At 53.0% G+C, this 19,225-nt stretch overlaps 1 pseudogene; it reads left to right on the top strand.

The window, feature by feature from the left end:
• The first annotated feature begins 8,595 nt into the window (after positions 1 to 8,595).
• On the top strand, positions 8,596 to 11,920 carry LOC134736111 (cell division cycle protein 27 homolog; annotated as a pseudogene).
• The last annotated feature ends 7,305 nt before the right edge of the window (positions 11,921 to 19,225 follow it).

The raw sequence follows: 19,225 nt of genomic DNA, 5'->3' as shown, positions 1-19,225 counted from the left end.
CAGCCTCCGAACCGCTAGGACGCCGGGCCCGGCCCGGCGGGATCCTCCCCCGACTCGGAAGGGGGAGGCGCGGGCCACAGTAGGCGACGAGCCACGCTCGGCCCCCACCACCGCGGTCGGGGGCCGGCGGAACCCTCGCTCTCCCCCCCCTCACCCCACCGAGGGGGGAAGCGGAGGAGGGTCCGCCGCGAGCGAGTCGCTACGGCAAGCGCTACCATCACGCACAGAGAGAGGCGGCGGGCCGGGGGATCCGGTACCCCAACGCACGCCTCTCGGATCGCTAGAGAAGGCTTTCTCACCGAGGGCGGGTCACTCTCCCCACCCGCCAGTCGCCCCTCGTCGGGCCCGCGGAGGCGCTCGGGGACGCCCGGGGATGGGAGGGAGGGGCCTGCGGTAGGAGGAAACGCACAGCCGCGTGCGGCAACCTCGAGCGTTCGCGGTCAGGGCGGGGGGGGGGGGGGGGGGAGACCCGGCTGGTGCGCATGCGCGCAACCCCCCGAGGCCCCGCCCCCCTTCCCACCTCCACCGGCCTCCTTCCTTCCGAGGCGAAGCGCCTCCGAAGTCAACCCACACACGGCCGGTCAGAGGCGGGACGGCAGCCCCTCGGCGGCCGGCCGGCGCACGCGTCACCGGCCCGAGAGCCCACCGCGATCGCTCACACGGGCCCCGCGCGCACCCGCCAGGGGGGAAGCACGGGACACGTGCGCTCGCCGGACCACGCGGCGCCCTTCCCCGCGTGGGAGGGGCGCGTCTCACTCCACCGCCTCGACCCCCCGACACCGACGAGCTCCCTCAGGACCCACGCGCGGACGCCGCGGCGGCGACCGGAAGAGGGGGCGCCGGGGGCGGGAAAGACACACCACCGCTCGGCCTCGGGCACCTGAGGGACAACCCGGAGCGCTCCAGGAGCACCGCAAAGGCCCAGGCGGAGCCCACGCTCGCGCGACCCCCAAGAGGGCAGCACGACGGGCCGGCGGGACGGCACCCCACCGCCGCGGAGGGGGGCCGCCCGCGAGTCGACAAGCACAGGAGGCGAGAGCGAGGGGTGCCCGCCGCGTCAGAGGACCCCGCCGACCCACGCCGCGTGGCGGAAGGCAGGGACGGGACAGCGAGGTCGGGCCGGGTTCCGCGCCCCTCGCCTTCCCCAGCGCACCACCCGCAGGCGGGGAGGAGAGACGAGGGGCCCCCGCGGGCGGAGTGAGAAGAACGGTCCCATTCGCCACGAATGTCCGCCCCTCGCCCGTCGCGGCTCGGACCCTGCCCGGGAGAGCATGACGCCACCACATCGATCACGAGGAGCCCCCCCCAAGGAGCGGGAGGCGGCCAGCCGGCCAGCCAGCGAGCCGATCAGCCCGGCCGTTCCCCGCTCTGGGGGGGGGGGAGGGGCGGCGGACAACCCAGCGGAAACGAGGACGCCTGACACGCGCGGCACGGAGCCAACGGGGTGGGGTTGTCACGGCCGCCCCGGGTGCCCGCAGCGGGGAGCGCACGGGGGCAGGGTAGCCCTCGCCGCCTTCCCCGCCGCCCCCAGGCGGGGGGTCAGAGACCCGGACCCGGGCCGGCACCGGGGGGCGGGAGTCGGGGCGCTCGGATGCACGAGAGAGCAGCAGGCTCACGGGCCCCAGCAGGCGGCTCAAGCAGGAGCAGGGCCGGCTAGCCGGGTCACCGGTAGGCCAGAGCCCCGCACGCATCCAGAGGCCCAACCTCTCCAGCGACAGGTCGCCAGAGGACAGCGTGTCAGCAATAACCCGGTGGCCCAAAATGCCGACTCGCAGTGAGAGATATACCTGCCCCGGGGGCAGGAGGGCGAGTCACCGACACCGCCGCCGGCCCAGGGGACCCACGACACGGACATCTGTCCCCAAAAACGCCACCATCGCAGCCAGACACGGAGCACCCCGGACCCTCTGGTCTACCCCAGGACACACGCGGGAGCAGCCCCGGGCCAGGGACGCCCTCCCGGCCACCCGTGCCACACGCAGGGGCCGGCCCGCATCTCCGGAGCGAGACCCGGAAGCATTTTCGGCCGGCCCCTCGTACGACCGGGACACGCGGGGGACCGAAGGCCGGCCGGGCGTGACCTCTCGGGGCCGCACGCGCGCTCAGGGAGCGCTCCCCGACTCCTCACGGGGACTCGCCAGAAAAGATGACTTGGCAGAGGGACCGCTCCCCGGCACCCGAGGGACGGGGGCAGGACGGTCCCCGGCTCCCCCACGGGGACGCGGAAACAAATTCGACCGCCGCCTCAGACGGCCAGGACGCGCGCGGGCCCGGCAAATGGCGTCCCCAGGCTCCCGGGCCACGCGCGGCCGGTCCCCGCGGGTCGCGGCTCGGGCCTCGGGAGCCGCGGCGTGCTGGTCGACCGGCCCGGGCAGTCCCCACACCCGGCTCGGGCTCAGAAGCGCAGCGACAGCCTCTCCCCCACATAAACCTGCACGCCCGAGCTCTGAGTCACAGGCGACGCGCCACCGCTCTGGCGCCACCGGGCCAGCCCGGCTGACGACCGCGGGCTTTCCGGAGCTCTGCCTCGCTCACAGCAGGGACGGTCCCCTCCTTCGGCAGCTGCCACCGCAGCTCCGGAAGCCCAGAGGACGGTATAAAAGCGGCCGCCAGATGGAGCCCGACAACCGTCGCCAACGTCAGCGAGAGCGATCCGGTCGGCAGGGCGGCCCGTGGACCGCAAAACCGAAACCGTGAGTCGAGAAGCTCTTCCCGGGGCCGAAAACGCAGCCCCTCTCCCCCATCTCCACAGAAACCGTCCCCAAAGCGCGTCTCCGCATCGACCGCGACAGAGTCAGAAGACAACTCACGGCGTCTGGGTGTTTGGAGATGCATCTCGGAGGGAGGGAGGGAGGGAGGGAGGGAGAGAGACAGGACAAACGAGGACTCGGTCGCGGGTCGTTGAGGACACAGGGAGACGCAGAATGCGTAGGCTCTTCGAGAGCCCACACAAAGGCAGACAGAGGAAGAGAAAGAGGGAGGGAGGGAGGCAGGGAGGGAAGGAGGAAGGGAGGCAGGGAGGGAACGCAGAAAAGAGACAGACGGTGAAAGGAAAGGAGGGAGGGAAGGGAGCGGGGAGGGAGGAAGAAAATGGAGAACACAGAGACCATTTAAAAATGATGAGTTCGTGTCCTTTGTAGGGACATGGATGAAACTGGAAAACATCATTCTCAGTAAACTATCGCAAGGACAAAAAACCAAACACCGCATGTTCTCACTCATAGGTGGGAATTGAACAATGAGAACTCATGGACACAGGAAGGGGAACATCACACTCCGGGGACTGTTGTGGGGTGGGGGGAGGGGGGAGGGACAGCATTAGGAGATACACCTAATGCTAAATGACGAGTTAATGGGTGCAGGAAATCAACATGGCATATGGATACATATGTAACAAAACTGCACATTGTGCACATGTACCCTAAAACCCTAAAGTATAATAAAAAAAAAAAAAAAAAAAAAAAAAAAAAAACGGAGACGAAGAAACAAAACTTCTTAAACATTCCATTTTACAAAGAGAGATAGAAAGGAAAGAAACATGAAAAAAGAGAGAAAGAACGAGGAAAGACACGAAGGCAAGAAGGGAAACACAAACAGAGAGGAAGGACAAAAGAAGCAAAGACAGGGAAGGAAACACACATAAAGCACGAAAGAAAAAAGAACAGAAAGAGGGAAAGGAAGGAAGAAGGAAGAAAAACGTAAGGAAGGAGAGAAAGGAAGAAAGGAAGGAAGAAAAGCATAAAGGAGAGAAAGAGAGCAGGAAAGAACACGGAGACAAACAGTCACAAACACGTTTATCTATTTATAAACGTGCATATATAACATTCTTTATACAGAAACAAATGTATGTGTTTCTATGTAACTGCTTATATATCGATATTTACTTATTTACGTAGAAGCACCCGTATCTGTATAGAATAGGTATATGTATTTATCGTATACAAATATGTTGACTTACACATCCACGTAAGCATCTGTATATACATAGACCCATCAACACAAGCACTCACGTTTATATATAAAAGTATAAAAACGTCTACATCTGTAAACGTACGTACATACATAGAAATGGAAAAAAAGACCTACCCTACGAGAAGTCAATAGGCCGGCGCGGTGGCTCACGCCCGTCATCCCAGCATTTTGAGAGGCCGAGGTGGGCGCATCACCTGAGGTCGGGAGTTGGAGACCAGCCTGACCGACACGGTGAAACCCCGTCTCTGCTAAAAATACAAAACTTCAGCCAGGCGTGGGGGTGCATCCCTGTAACCCCAGCTACTCAGGAGGCTGAGGCAGGAAAATCGCCGGAACCCGGGAGGCGGATGGTGCGGTGAGACAAGATCACGCCATTGCACTCCAGCCGGTGAAACAAGAGTGAAACTGTCTCAAAAAGACGAAACAGAAGAAAGAAAAAGAAAGGAAGAAAGAAAGAGAGAAAGAAAAAAGAAACAGAGAGAAAGAGTGAAAGAAAGAAAGAAAGAAAGAAAGAGAAAGAAAGAAAGAGAAAGAGAGAAAGAGAGAAAGAAAGAAAGAAAGAAAGAAAGAAAGAAAGAAAGAAAGAGGCTAGGCACGGTGGCTCACGCCGGTAATCCCAGCACTTTGGGAGGCCAAGGCAGGCGGATCACCGGAGGTTGGGAGTCTGAGACCAGCCTGACCAACGTGAAGAAACACCGTCTCTACAAAGAATACAAAATTAGCCGGGCATGGTGGCACACGCCTGTAATCCCAGCTACTAGGGAGGCAGGAGAGTCGCTTGAACCTGCGAGGCAGAGGTTGCGGTGATCCGACATCTCTAGCCTGGGCAACAAGAGTGAAACTCCGTCTCCAAAAAAAAAAAAAAAAAACGAAAAAAATGAAACAAGAAAGAAAGAAGAAAGAGAAAGAAAGAAAGAAAGAAAGAAAGAAAGAAAGAAAGAAAGAAAGAAAGAAAGAGGCTAGGCACGGTGGCTCACGCCGGTAATCCCAGCACTTTGGGAGGCCAAGGCAGGCGGATCACCTGAGGTTGGGAGTTTGAGACCAGCCTGACCAACGTAAAGAAACACCATCTCTACAAAGAATACAAAATTAGCCGGGCATGGTGGCACATGCCTGTAATCCCAGCTACTAGGGAGGCAGGAGAGTCGCTTGAACCTGGGAGACAGAGGTTGCGGTGAGCCGAGATCTCTAGCCTGGGCAACAAGGGTGAAACTCTGTGTCAAAAAAAATAAAGAAAAAGAAGATGAAAGAAAGAAAGAAAGAAAGAAAGAAGAAAGAAAGAGAGAGAGAGAGAGAGAAAGAAAGAAAGAAAGAAAGAAAGAAAGAAAGAAAGAAAGGAAAGAAAGAAGGAAAGAAAGAGAGAGAGAGAGAGAAAGAAAGAAAGAAAGGAAAGAAAGAAGGAAAGAAAGAGAGAGAGAGAGAAAGAAAGAAAGAAAGAAAGAAAGAAAGGAAAGAAAGAAGAAAGAATGAAAGAAAGAAAGAAAGAAAGAAAGAAAGGAAGAAAGAAAGAAGGAAAGAAAGAAAGAAAGAAAGAAAGAAAGAAAGAAAGAAAGAAAGAGAAGGAAAGAGGCCAGGCACGGTGGCTCACACCTGTAATCCCCACACTTTGGGAGGCCGAGGTGCTAGGATCACCTGAGGTCAGGAGTTTGAGTCCAGCCGCAACATGGAGAAACCCCGTCTCTACTAAAACTACAAAATTAGCCGGGCGTGGTGGTGCAGGCCTGTAATCCCAGCTACTCGGGAGGCTGAGGTAGGAGAATCGCTTGAACCTGGGTTGCGGAGGTTGCGGTGAGCCGAGATGGCGCCATTGCACTCCAGCCTGGGCAACGAGAGTGAAACTCCGTCTCCAAAAAAAACTAAAGGAAAAAATGAAACAAGAAATAAAGAAAGAAGAAAGAAAGAACGAAAGAAAGAAAGAAAGAAAGAAAGAAAGAAAGAAAGAAAGAAAGAAAGAAGAAAAGGCAAGGCAAATCTACCTGCTTTCACTACATCTGGGGAGAATCAGGAAAGTCACCACTAACAAGGCCTAAAGTGGGGCTGCCGTCTGTAAAACCCGAACAGAAGAGTCCACGCGGGTTAAAGACACGAAGAAAGACAAGGAAACAAAGGATCAAAGAGAAGAACCATCTGGCCCAGCCAGGGTCTGTCTCTGAGATTGTCTGGGCAACCAGGGAGTGGGACGGAGGGAGGGCGGTCCTCCGAGACTCCGTCTCAGAAATATAACTCATGATAATAAAAAAAGATTCAGTTACCAAAAAAATCACGCATCATTCGTAACGTGTTTGATGCCTCGAAAGGCGAGAGGCGTATGTGTATGTCACTGTGGGCTCGTTTTCTTTTTTTCCTCTTCTCCCGGAAACTCACTTTTTAATTATTTTGTTTCATTTCATTTTTCTTTTTATTGTTTTGAGACGGAGTCTCGCTCTGTCGGCCAGGCTGGGGTGCAGTGGCGCGATCTCGGCTCACTGCAACCTCCGCCTTCCAGGTTCAAGCGATTCTCCTGCCTCAGCTCGGCCTCCCGAGTAGCCGGGATTACAGACGTACAGCACCGCGCCCGGCTAATTTTGTGTATTTTGAGTAGAGACCGGGTTTCACCATACTGGCCCTGCTGGTCTGACCGCCTCGTGATCCACCGGCCTCGGCCTCCCGAAGTGCTGGGATGACAGGCTTGAGCCACGGCACAGGGCCTATTTATTTATTTTATTCTATTTTATTTTATTTTTATTTTCTTGATGGATTTTTATTTATGGGTTTATTTATTTTATTTTATTTTTCGGAGACGTAGTTTCGCTGTTGTTGCTCAGACCGGAGTGCAATGGCGCGATCTCGGCTCACCGCAACCTCCGCCTCCCGGGTTCAAGCAATTCTCCTGCCTCGGCCTTCCTAGCAGCTGGGATTACAGGCATGTGGCACCACGCCGGGCTAATTTTGTATTTTCAATTGAGACGGGATTTCTCCATGTTTTTCAGGCTTGTCTCCAACTCCCGACCTCAGGTGACGCGCCCAGCTCTGTCTCCCAAAGTGATGGGATTACAGGCATGAGCCGCCGTGCCCGGCCTATTGTATTGTATCGTATTGTATTGTATTGTATTGTATTGTATTGTATCGTATCGTATCGTATCGTACCGTACCGTACCGTACCGTACCGTACCGTACCGTACCGTACCGTACTGTATGGTGTTGACTTATTTTATTTATTTAGTTTTATGTTATTTTCTTTGTTTGTTTGTTTTGGCCTGACCAAACGTCCATCAGACCCAGTCGTCGAAGTGGCGCTTCCCTTGGCAACAAGGGAGGGAGGAAGTTGGAGATGAGGGTGGGGGCGGTGGAGAAGACACAGTTGCCCCAGGCTGTGCGCAGGCGGCCTGAGATTCCTTCCTCTGTGAGGCCTCCCTTTTCAGAGTAACAGTGGCCGCTAGGTGATGCCCGACGTCTACCAATGAGAGTGTCAGCCCGGAATGAATTGGGATCGCCTGGAGGGGGATGGGGGAGGGGGAAGGATGGAGGCCCCCACAGCACAGTGGGTCACCGCGCCCTCCCAGGCGATCCCCACAACTACTCGACCAGGGACTCTGGGGGGAGGCAGCCTGAGCCCCCACCCATCGGATCATCTGGAACTTCCGTCCAGAGACCAGAGACCGACTGGGAATTCTCTCCCTCAAGGTCCAAATCGAAAAGAATCACTGGCACAGACACCGGGACTGAGGCCATTTCTAAAAGACTGGTTTCTGCGTTTTTGGTATATCCGTGTATGTCTGTAACACAAAATTACTTATTTTAAACGATTTTTGTCCTCCTGACGTGTACGGTCCTGTGGTAGACAGACCAGGGGACTCCTCAGCTCAGAGTCCGTGAGGCCAGAAGGTGACGTCCTAAATTTCTATTTAGAATGAATTTAAGCACACCAGCCAAGCACTCTGCCGTGAAACTGTCGGCGGGAAGACAAGCGGGTGGGGGCGGGGGGGAGGTGGGGAAGCCGGGCGCGGTAGGTCCACGCCTGTCATCCCCGCAGTTTTGGGAGGCCAAGGGCAGGTGGATCCCTCGATCCAAGCCTTTGGCAACGTGGCGAAACCTCGTCCCTAAAAAAAAACACAAAAACTAACTGGTTTCATAACTTGGACTCCAAGTTAATAAATAGATAAATAGGCCGGGGGCGGTGGCTCACGCCTGTCATCCCAGCACTTTAGGAGGCCCAGACGGACGGATCACGGGGTCAGGAGATCGAGACCATCGTGGCTACCGCAGTGAAACCCCGTCTCTACTCAAAATACAAAAAGTTAGTCAGGCGCGGTGGCGGGCGCCTGTAGTCCCAGCTACTTGGGAGGCTGGGGCAGAAGGTCGTGAACCCGGGAGGCAGAGCTTGCAGTGAGCCGAGATCGCGCCGCTGCACTCCAGCCTGGGCAACAGAGCGAGAGTCTGTCTCGAAAAGAAACAAACAAATAAATAAATAAATAAATAAATAAATAAATAAATAAATGTCAGTAAATACATGGATTAAAATTGAAAACTAAAAAAAAAAAAAAAAAAAAATGTAGCCGGCCGGGCGCGATGGCTCACGCCTGTCATCCCAGCAATTTGGGAGGCCGAGGCGGGCAGATCAACTGGGGTCGCCAGTTCGTTCGAGACCAGCCTGACCCACATGGAGAAATGCCGTCTCTACTAACAATACAAAATCAGCCGGGTGTGGTGGCCCATGCCTGTAATCCCAGCTACTCAGGAGGCTGAGGCAGGAGAGTCACTTGAACACGGGAGGTGGAGGTTGCGGCGAGCCGAGATGGTGCCATTGCACTCCGGCGTGGGCACCAAGAGTGAAACTCCTTCCCCCGCCCCCCAAAAAATTAAGTGCTGTGTTCTGTTATTTTTGCTTCCTACCCTGAGAAGAACATAATACAGCTGTTGTCTGCCTGCCTGCCTGCCTGCCTGCCTGCCTGCCTGCCTGCCTGCCTGTGACAGGGCCTCACTGTCTTTCGCCCAGACTGGAGTGCAGTGACACCATTCATTATGGCTCACTGGCTGCAGCCTCAACCTGCCCAGGGTTAGGCGATTCCTCAAGGGATCCTACGGCCTCGGCCTCCCAAAGTGCTGGGGTTGCAGGCGTGAGCCACCAGCACCCGGCCCGAGTTAATACGTCTTGTCTCACTACGTCTTAACCACACACCCATGAAGGACTCAAGTCAAGAGAGAGTCGGCAAGAGACTCTCAGCATTCTCTTCCGAAAGCACGTGTGTCCCGAGCTCCTGTGGTTTTAGGTGGCCACGCGTAGAGGAGAGATTTCCAATGTTTCCAGAGCGGTGCGAGCCACAGCCATTCGGGGCATCCGAGCCGGAGATGGGGTTTCTGACAGCGACTTGAGGGCCAGGAAGGGCCAGAATCTGCCAAGGCCCGTGTTCCAGGGTGGGGCCCGATGGAACCCAAGGTAGAGGGAGTCCGCCGTCCGCACAGAGAGAGCCCCAGCCCTAGGCCCCACTGTGCAGACCGAATCAGAAGGAAGAGAGTCCTTCGTCCTACATGCCACATCCCTCCACCGAACTTGGGAGCGGAAACATGGAAACCCCGTGTTTCCAAACGTGAGGTGACTCTCGGTTTACAATGGGTCACAAGGGGCCGGGCTCTCCGGAGTCCGCAGGATAAAGAAGTCATTTCTTGCTCGGCCTCCCCCATCCCCTGGTAACTGTCGCTGGTGACTTTAAATGAGCCGGGGCCGGCAGGCCCAGGAGCCGCTACGGGGGGAGGGGGCGGGGGGGTGTGCCTCAGGCACTGCAGAAAGGAAGTGGGCCTGAGCCCGGAGGATGACGGTGCTGCAGGAACCCGTCCGGGCAGCTATATGGCAAGCACTAAACCGCTATGCTTACCGAGATGCGGTTTTCCTCGCAGAACGCCTTTATGCAGAAGTACACTCAGAGGAAGCCTCGTTTTTACTGGAGACCTGTTCTTACCGCTCAGGAAAGGCCTACAAAGCATATAGACTCTTGAAAGGACACAGTTGTGCTACACCTCAATGCAAATACCTGCTTGCAAAATGTCGTCTTGATCTCAGCAAGCTTGCAGAAGGCGAACGAATCTTATCCGGTGGGGTGTTTAATAAACAGAAAAGCCATGATGATATCGTGACTCATATGTTATTGAGTTTGGTGATTCGGCTTGCTTTACTCTCTCATCGTTGGGACACGTATATCGCAAGACAGATCCGCTTGCCAAAGCATCGGAGTGTTACCCAAAGGGCCTTCGTTTCAAGCCTTTCTTCTGGTATCCCTTTGAATCATTCTGTGAAATAGGTGAAAAGCCGGATCCTGACCAAACGTTTAAATTCACATCTTTACAGAACTTTAGCAACGGTCTGCCCAACCGTTGCACCACACAAGTACCTCGTCATAGTTTATGTCACAGACAGCCTGAGACCCTTCTTACGGAAACACCCCAGGACACAATTGAATTAAACAGATTGAATTGAGAATCTTCCAATTCAAAGTACTCCTTGAATACAGATTCCCCAGTGTCTTCCATTGATTCAGCTGTCATTTCACCTGATACCGTCCCACTGGGAACAGGAACTTCCATATTATCTACGCAGGTTCAAAAGAAGCCAAAAGCTGGTCGAAGTTTATCAGGACGACCAGCAGCTGTTAGTCCATTAACTCCAAGTGTTGGGATTTTGCCATTAGAAACCCCAAGTCCGGGAGATGGATGGATCCTATTTACAAAACTACACTAGTATTAGACACCTCCTGTCACTGACGTGCCATCCACCGGAGCCCCTTCAAAAAAGCCTGTTGCCAGAATCGGCCGAACTGGAGCACAGTCTGTCTTCTCACAGAGTGGACATAGCCGAGAGGTAACTCCAATTCTTGCAAAAACACAAAGTTCTGGTCCACAAACAAGGGCATCACCTCAGGTATCGAGCCCCACTGTGGCATCTCCCCTAAATGCACTGCCTCGAAGAAATCCATGACTCTTGACTAGTGACAGCTCCACAACCAAGGAGAATAGGAAAAAAGTTAAAAATGAAGTGTCCACCTGAAATCCCAAACAGAAAAACAAAAAGTAAAACTAACGAAGGAGGAGTAACTCGACCTCACATCGATGGCAGCCTGGAAATGACAAAATTGGACTCTTCCATCATTTCAGAAGGGAAAATATCCGCAATCACACCTCAGATTCAGGCTTTTAATCTACGAAAAGCAGCAGCCGAAGGCTTGATGAGCCTTCTTCGTGAAAGGGGGAAAGGTTATGTAGCTTTGTGTTCTCACCACTGCACACAAGCTATCGATATTTGGAGCCATCCACCTTCTCCCCACCACGATGCCGGTAGGGTACTGTGCCACATCGGAAGGGCCTATTTTGAGCTTTCAGAGTCCACGCAAGCTGAAAGAATCTTCTCAGAGGTTAGAAGGATGGAGAATTACAGGGTCGAAGGCATGGAGCTCTGCTCCGCAACACTCTGGCATCCTCAAAAAGATGTTGCTCTGTGAGTTCTGTCAAAAGACTTGACAGACGTGGATAAAAATTCGCCAGCCAGAGGCCTGGCGTGCCGCAGGGAACTGTTTCCGCTTGCAACGGGGACACGATATGGCAATTAAATTCTTCCAGAGAGCTATCGAAGTGGATCCAAATCATGCTTAGGCCTCTACTGCATTAGGGCGGGAGTTTGTCTTCACTGTAGAATGGGACAAAGCATTAGCTTGTTTTCGAAATGCTATCAGAGTCCATCCTAGACATTGTAACGCATGGTAAGCGGCAATGAAGTGTAAAGACAAGCTCTTATCGACGGTGCCGGTGCTCGCTGATTTTTCTCGTTAGATAGCTCTTTATTGCCATGAATTTGGTTACAGATACCTAGGGATGGTACATACTGGTCAATAACGTCTAACTGAAATGCTCTCTTACGAAATGTATGTCTTTAACAAACTCTTAAATTAACTCCCGATAATGGAATACCAGATCCTTATACTCAACAGTTGCAGTCTTCTACCAAACTTTTGCAGATACTGTAGTTGTCTTTCGTTTGTGTGTGTGTTTCTTTAGTTTTGTGACTGGATGTGTTACTTTTTCTTTGAACACCGAAATGGTGATGGGGACAAAAAGTGCTTGGGAAATTGGAAAGGAACAGCATAATCCACTTATCGGATAATAGAAAAAAATATTGCAACGATTCACTGGTTGCTGCTTTTTGACAGTGTTCCAGTTGATGGAGTTACTATTAAGAAGTCAGTGTACCCTTTTATTTAGCAGTATCTCCGTTTTACTGTTTTGTACTTGCGTATCAGTAGACACATCGGAAATTACTGCCTAGGTCATATTGTTATCAACCGAATAAGATACGAAAACGTTTGGTCCTACTTCTGCCTCAACACCATACGTGCCGTTGACATTGGTTGTATTTTTCTGGACTGACTTCATAGTTTACACATCAGGTGGCCGGGCGCGGTGGCTCAAGCCTGTCATCCCAGCACTTCGGGAGGCCCAGGCGGGCGGATCACGAGGTCAGGAGATCGAGACCATCCTGGCTAACACGGTGAAACCCCGTCTCTACTAAAAATACAGAAAATTAGCCGGGCGTGTTGGCGGGCGCCTGTAGTCCCAGCTACTCGGGAGGCTGAGGCAGGAGAATGGCGTGAACCCGGGAGGCGGAGCTTGCAGTGAGCCGAGATCGCGCCACTGCACTCCAGCCCGGGCGACAGAGCGAGACTCCGTCTCAAAAAAAAAAAAAAAAAAAAAAAGAAAGAAAAGAAAAGAAATAGTTTACACATCAAGAGAAGGCCGGACGTGGTGGCTCACGCCTGCCGCCATCCCGGCACTTTCGGAGGCCGAGGCGGGCGGGTCACAAGGTCAAGAGATCGAGACCATCCTGGCCAACGTGGTGGAACCCTGTCCGTATTAAGAGTATAAAACTTAGGTGGCCGTGGTGGAGGGCGCCTGTAGTCCCAGCTACGCGGGAGGCTGAGGCAGGAGAATCGCTTGAACCCGGGAGGTGGAGGCGGCAGTGAGCCGAGATCACCCCATTGCACTCCAGCCTGGGCGACAGAGCGAGCGAGAGGCCGTCTGGAGGAAAAAAAAAAAATTAAAAAAAAAAAAAAAAAAAACAAAAAAAAAAAACATAAATAAATACCAGGAGAAACTATAATTCTGAAGTCATAACTCTGTGGTAGTTTTTTTTTGTCAGATACGGTTATCTTTGGGGTTAAGTATTACAGCAGTGGAGTTGTATCATTTGATTTGCTTCTAAATCTGCAGCATTCTATTACTAAAACATTTTTTGATTTGTGAATATGTTGTTTAACGGATTCTGTCTCATTTTGCTGTAGTAGTTACATGGCCTGAAAGGTGGCCAAAAACATAGTGCTAGCTATTGCTGACCAACGTAACAATCAACTTGCCGATACCGCCTTCTCTTCCGATAGCTATGTTCTCCGTCATATTTTAAGAACTCAGTTCTTCATGAGACTTGTGTTGTTTTTGATTTTTTTCCCAAGTCCGGGGGATCCTCGTGTTGTTTTCTGTCAATGCGTATTGTCTGTTCAGCTATTTTGCAGGAGTCGCATTCTTAAAAAACTTCACCCTATCAAAAATCGTCTTTAAAGGAGGAATATTCAGATCGGCAAGCTTTTCCTAGGAAGAGTGTAAATGCTGACGTATTTAGGTAGCTCTGAATTCTGAGCCACTATATTTTAACTACAAAATAGGTAGCCTTTCCTTCGTTTTCGCTTTCACTATCATCAGCACGGGGTTTAATACCTTTTCTTCATCTATAACACAACTACAATGATATACGAAGCCACTCAAATACAGCAGATACGTTGCGCTTTCAAAAAAAAAAAAAAAGAAAAAAGAAGTCTTTCTGTGGCACGGCATTAGCTGTGGCTCGAATCTAGAATCTCCAGTAAAAACCAATGAGACAGGGTGAAACCCCGTGCCTACTAAAAATAAAAAAATGAGCCGGGCCTGGTGGCGCTGAGGCAGGAGAATCACTGGAACCCAGGAGGCAGAGGGTGCAGTGAGCCGAGGTCACGCCACTGCACTCCAGCCTGGGCGACAGAGCAAGACTCCATCTCAGAAAGAAACAAACACGCAAAGCCAATGAAGGTGTTTAGCTCAACGTGTCGGGCTCAGGTCTCTTGACAGGATACATCCAGCACCGGGGCGGGGAACGTCGAGGGGTGGGGCGGAATCTATTTTGTGGCCTCAAGGGAGGGTTTGAGAGATAGTCCCGCAAACGGTGATGGCCTAAGGAAGCCCCTCCGCCCAAGAAGCAATATTCATTTCTAGCCTGTAGCCACCCAAGAGGGAGAATCGGGCTCTCTACAGACCCCACAACCCGCACCCCACCCCCCGCCCCGCCTCGTGAAATGGGCTCTCGCTCCGCCAGGCCCTATTCACGCCGTGTGGTTTTGTAACCTCCAGCGTGTGTGCGTGGGTTGCGGGGTGTGGTGGGGGTGGCTGTGGACAGAGGAGGGGATAAAGCGGCGGTGTCCCGCGGGTGCCCGGGACGTGGGACGTGGGTGGGGTGGCCAGAGCCTAGGGAACTCCTCGCCTGTCAGGACGTCTCCCCCACCCCCCACCCCGGTCCCCTCTCTGACCTACGCTCCACATCTTCGCAGTTCAGTGGGGACCTTGTGGGTGGAAGTCACCGTGCCTCTGGACTTTAGCCGACCAAGGCCGGGCTCCCAGGAGTCTCCCCAGAGTCGGGGCCTTGGGCAGGCTCACAGGGATGCTGACGGTGACGGTCGGTGACCGTGATGTACGTTGGAGGCCTCGGGCCAATGCAGAGGTATCCATTTGACCTCGGTGGGACAGGTCAGCTTTGCGGAGTCCCGTGCGTCCTTCCAGAGACTCATCCAGCGCTAGCAAGCACCGTCCCGAGGATCCCAGCTCCCAGCAGAGGCACTTTTGTTCACACAGAATCCTGGGCAGGAAAGTTCTCAGCAGGCTTAGGCCTCCAGCCAAAAACCCAAAACCACTTCTGGGATTTTTTTTTTCAAAGAGCCAGTGGTTCCACAGGGGGCCGTGGGTAGTTGTGGAAATGGAGAGAAGTGTCTGCAGATACATATTTGAGACAGAACGGACGGGGCTCGGTCACAGGTCACTTAGGACACGGGCAGATGCACATTGAGAAAACCCTCCCAGCATCCTAGGTGAACAGAGGCATGATCTTTCGAGACTGTCGAGGGAGAAGCAACTCCAGATTTTAGGGTTGGATCTTTATTCATATGTAGTATCTATGAGGTATCCAAGTCCAGAAATCAACTCGCCAGTTCTGTACAGCATTCTGTAGGGAGATCAAATCTGGGATGTCTGATGCTAAGAATTCAGGCCTTGGTAATGGATGAGATTAGATGTACTTGAGCTTATTTTGCAAAGAAAGAGAGGGCGGGAGATAGCGAGAGCCAGAGAGCGAGCGAGCGAGCGAGCAAGAGAGAGAGAGAGAGAGAGAGAGAGAGAGAGACAGAGAGACAGAGACAGAGATAGAGATAGAGAGAGACAGACAGAGAGAGACAAAGATACACAAAGAGAGAAAGACAGAGAGAGAGATAGAGAAAGACAGAGATGGACAGAGACCGAAAGAAACAGAAAGAAACAGGGAGACAGGAAGGGAGAGAGACAGACAGAGTGAGAGACAGACAGACAGGCAGAGAAAGAGAGTAAGATGGAAGGCAGACACACACAGAGGGAGAGAGAGAGAGAGAGGGAGAGAGACAGACAGAGTGAGAGACAGACAGACAGGATGACTGACAGGCAGAGAAAGAGAGTAAGATGGAAGGCAGACACACACAGAGGGAGAGAGAGAGAGAGAGAGGGAGAGAGACAGACAGAGTGAGAGACAGACAGACAGGATGACTGACAGGCAGAGAAAGAGAGTAAGATGGAAGGCAGACACACACAGAGGGAGAGAGAGAGAGAGGGAGAGAGACAGAGACAGACAGACAGAGAGAAAGAAAGAGACAGACAGAGAAAAAGAGACAGAGAGAGAGAAAGACAGACAGACAGACAGAGAGAAACAGACAGAAAGAGAGAGACACAGACAAAGAGAGAGAGAGAGAGAGAAACAGACAGACAGGGAGGCAGAGAGAGACAGACAGACAGGCAGAGAAAGACAGTAAGACACAAGACAGACACAGAAAGAGAGAGAGACAGGCAGAGACAGAGAGAGAAACAGATGGGCAGAGAGAGAGAGACAAATAGACAGAGAGGGAGAGAGAGAGGGAGACAGACAGGCAGAGAAAGCGAATAAGACAGAAGACAGACACAGTGAGAGAGAGAGACAGAGACAGAGAGAAAAAAGAGAAAGACGGACAGACAGACAAAGAGACAGACAGAGAAAGACAGAGACGGACAGAGAGAGACAGAGAGAAACAGACAGAAAGAGAGACAGAGAGAGAGAGAGAGGCAGGCAGAGAAAGAGAGTAAGACAGAAGACAGACACAGTGAGAGAGACCGGCAGAGAGAGAGACAGAGAGAAAGATAGAGAGAGACGGACAGACAGAGAAAGGCAGAGACGGACAGAGAGAAACAGAAAGAGAGAGAGACAGAGACAGAGAGAAACAGACAGACAGAGAGAGAGAGAGAGAGAGAGAGAGAGAGGCAGACCGACAGACAAACAGGCAGAGAGAGGGAGTAAGACGGAAGACAGACACAGTGAGAGAGACAGTCAGAGAGAGAGACAGAGAGAAAGAAAGAGAGAGACAGACAGACAGAGAAAGACAGAGACGGACGGAGAGAAACGGAAAGAGAGAGAGACAGAGACAGAGAGAAACAGACAGGCAGAGAGAGAGAGAAGACAGAGAAAGAGAAAGAGAGAGACAGAGACAGACAGAGACACAGAGAGAAGGGGAAGAAAGGCGTGCTCCAGAAATAATTACACATATTTTATAATGCTTTTGATCCCATAAACTGTGGCCGGGGGTATACTTTGAAAACAACAACAAGAACAACAACAACGACGACGACGACGACGACGACGACAACGACGACGACGACAACTACAACAACAGCAACAGCAACAAGAGCAGCAGCAGCATTCGCTTACGGATTTCTAGAAAATAAGATGTTATGAAGTATAGTCAACATCAACCGGCTCTCACTGCACGTGGAGAGATGCAGAAAAGCGTTAGTTAACAACAGGAGAAAACAGCAGCTGACACGTCTTGGGGAAAATAGACGTCTTCCTGAAAACTGGGGATCGCTACTTCACCTGAAAAGAAAGACATACGAAAAAGGAAAAACACGAACAAAACAAAACAAGCCAACAAACACGGGCCAAGGCACCGTCCCTGGAAATCTTTTTTTCTTTTTTTCGTACTTTAAGTTTTAGGGTACACGTGCACAATGTGCGGGTGTGTTACCTATGTATCCATGTGCCATGTTGGTGTGCTGCACCCATTAACTCGTCATTTAGCATTAGGTGTATCTCCTCATGCTATCCGTCCCCCCTCCCCCCACCGTCCCTGGAAATCTTAAGTGAGCAAAGTATTAGTTTTCAGAAAGCGTTTCTATTTCGGGCAAATACTGAGAAGGCCCAGACTAGAGCTGTGACGCCGTTCCCATTGTGAAACTCTGCTGGCCGGAGGGAGGGAGGGAGGGAGGGAGGGAGGGAGGGAGGGAGGGGAAACTAAAACATCATGATAAAAGGTGATTGAGACCCAGCCAGGGTGAAGCTTTCCCAGGGAGGGAGGCCTGAGGAGGGGAGCGGGGGGAGAAACCCCACAACTGCAGACCCGCCCGCTTGCCCACGCGGGTCAGGGGCTCCGCCATCGGCGGCCCAAGCTGCCTCTGGGGAAGTGGGACCGTGCCGCCCCCATCTTCAAAAACGGTGGCCACTGAGTGAGGCCTGACGCCCACCGATGCAAATGTCAGCCTGGCAAGCATGAGATCGCCGGCAAGGGGTGGGGGAAGGGGAGAGAAGACCGAGGCACACCGGGGTGGATCCGGAAAGTTTCCAAGCAGGGTGTTGGGAGGCGGGGGGGCAGGGGTTTGGGGGGCAACCCACCTAACTGACTCACTAAATGAACGTAACGGGACGTGGGTAGTGGGGGAGCCGTGGGGGCGACTCGAAAATTAAACTAAAGCCCAAGTCGAAGAGTCTATGCGCACGAAAGAAACCAAAACACAAAGAAAACTAAAGCGCCGATCAAAGAACAATAGGGCCCCCGCCAGGGCGGATGTTCCCTAGGCAACGAGGGAGAGAGGGAGGGGCCTCCGGAAGGGAGAGAGAGAAACCAGTTGCCCCAGGCTCGGTGAAGTCGGCGAGACCTCCCTCCGCGTCACGTCGACTTCCCATAACAGTGGCCGCTAGGTGATGCCCGAAGACAACCGATGCCCGCAAGTGTCAGTCAGCACGGAAGAGAATTTATGTATTTATTTATTTATTATTTATTTATTTATTTATTTATTTATTTATTTATTTAGAGACAGAGTCTCACTCACTCTGCAGCCTGGGCTGTAGTGCAGTGGCGCGATCTCGGCTCACTGCAGCCTCCGCCTCCCAGGTTCCAGCGATTCTCCCGCCTCAGCCTCCCGAGTAGCTGGCATCACAGGCACCCGCCCCACCCACCGCTCCAGACTCAGTTTTGTATTTTTAGTAGAGACGGGGTTTCGCCGTGTTGGCAAGGCTGGTCTCGAACTCCCAACCTCAGATGATCCACCCGCCTCGGCCTCCCAAAGTGCTGGGATGACAGACGTGAGCCACCACGCCCGGCCTTAACTGTTTCTTTTTAAGTCGAGGAGCTTATCAGGGAACTAGGAGAAGTACAGACGCCACACGTGACAGAGAGAAACGTCTGAAAACGCCCCTCGCATCCAAGTGGGGACCCGGCCTCGACCTCCCGAAATCATACACCGAGTGGGGAAGCCCAGCAAGGCCCGTCTGTCCACATTCCTCTCGGCCCCTCGAAGCACCTAAGCCCGCGCTTCTCACTTTCATGGAAGGGGCAGGGCCCTCCCCGGCACGGGGCGTCTGACAGACTGACAGAGAACGAGACAGACATAGAAAGACAGAGATGGATGGGGAGAGATAGAGAGAAACAGACAGAAAGAGAGAGAGAGACAGACAGACAGACAGAGAGAGAGAGAGAGAGACGCAGAGAAAGAGAGTAAGACAGAAGATAGGCACACGGAGAGAGACAGAAGGACAGAGAAAAAAGAGAGACAGACAGACAGAGAAAGAGACATACAGAGAAAGACAGTGACGGACAGACAGAGAAAGAGATAAACAGACAGAAAGAGAGAGACACAGAGAGGGAGAGGGAGAGAGAATCAGAAA

This window comes from Symphalangus syndactylus, chromosome Y, assembly GCF_028878055.3.
Source record: "Symphalangus syndactylus isolate Jambi chromosome Y, NHGRI_mSymSyn1-v2.1_pri, whole genome shotgun sequence".
Classification (NCBI taxonomy): domain Eukaryota; kingdom Metazoa; phylum Chordata; class Mammalia; order Primates; family Hylobatidae; genus Symphalangus; species Symphalangus syndactylus.
The sequence above is the reverse complement of the archived record's forward strand: the minus strand, read 5'-3'. Positions and strand labels throughout refer to the sequence as shown.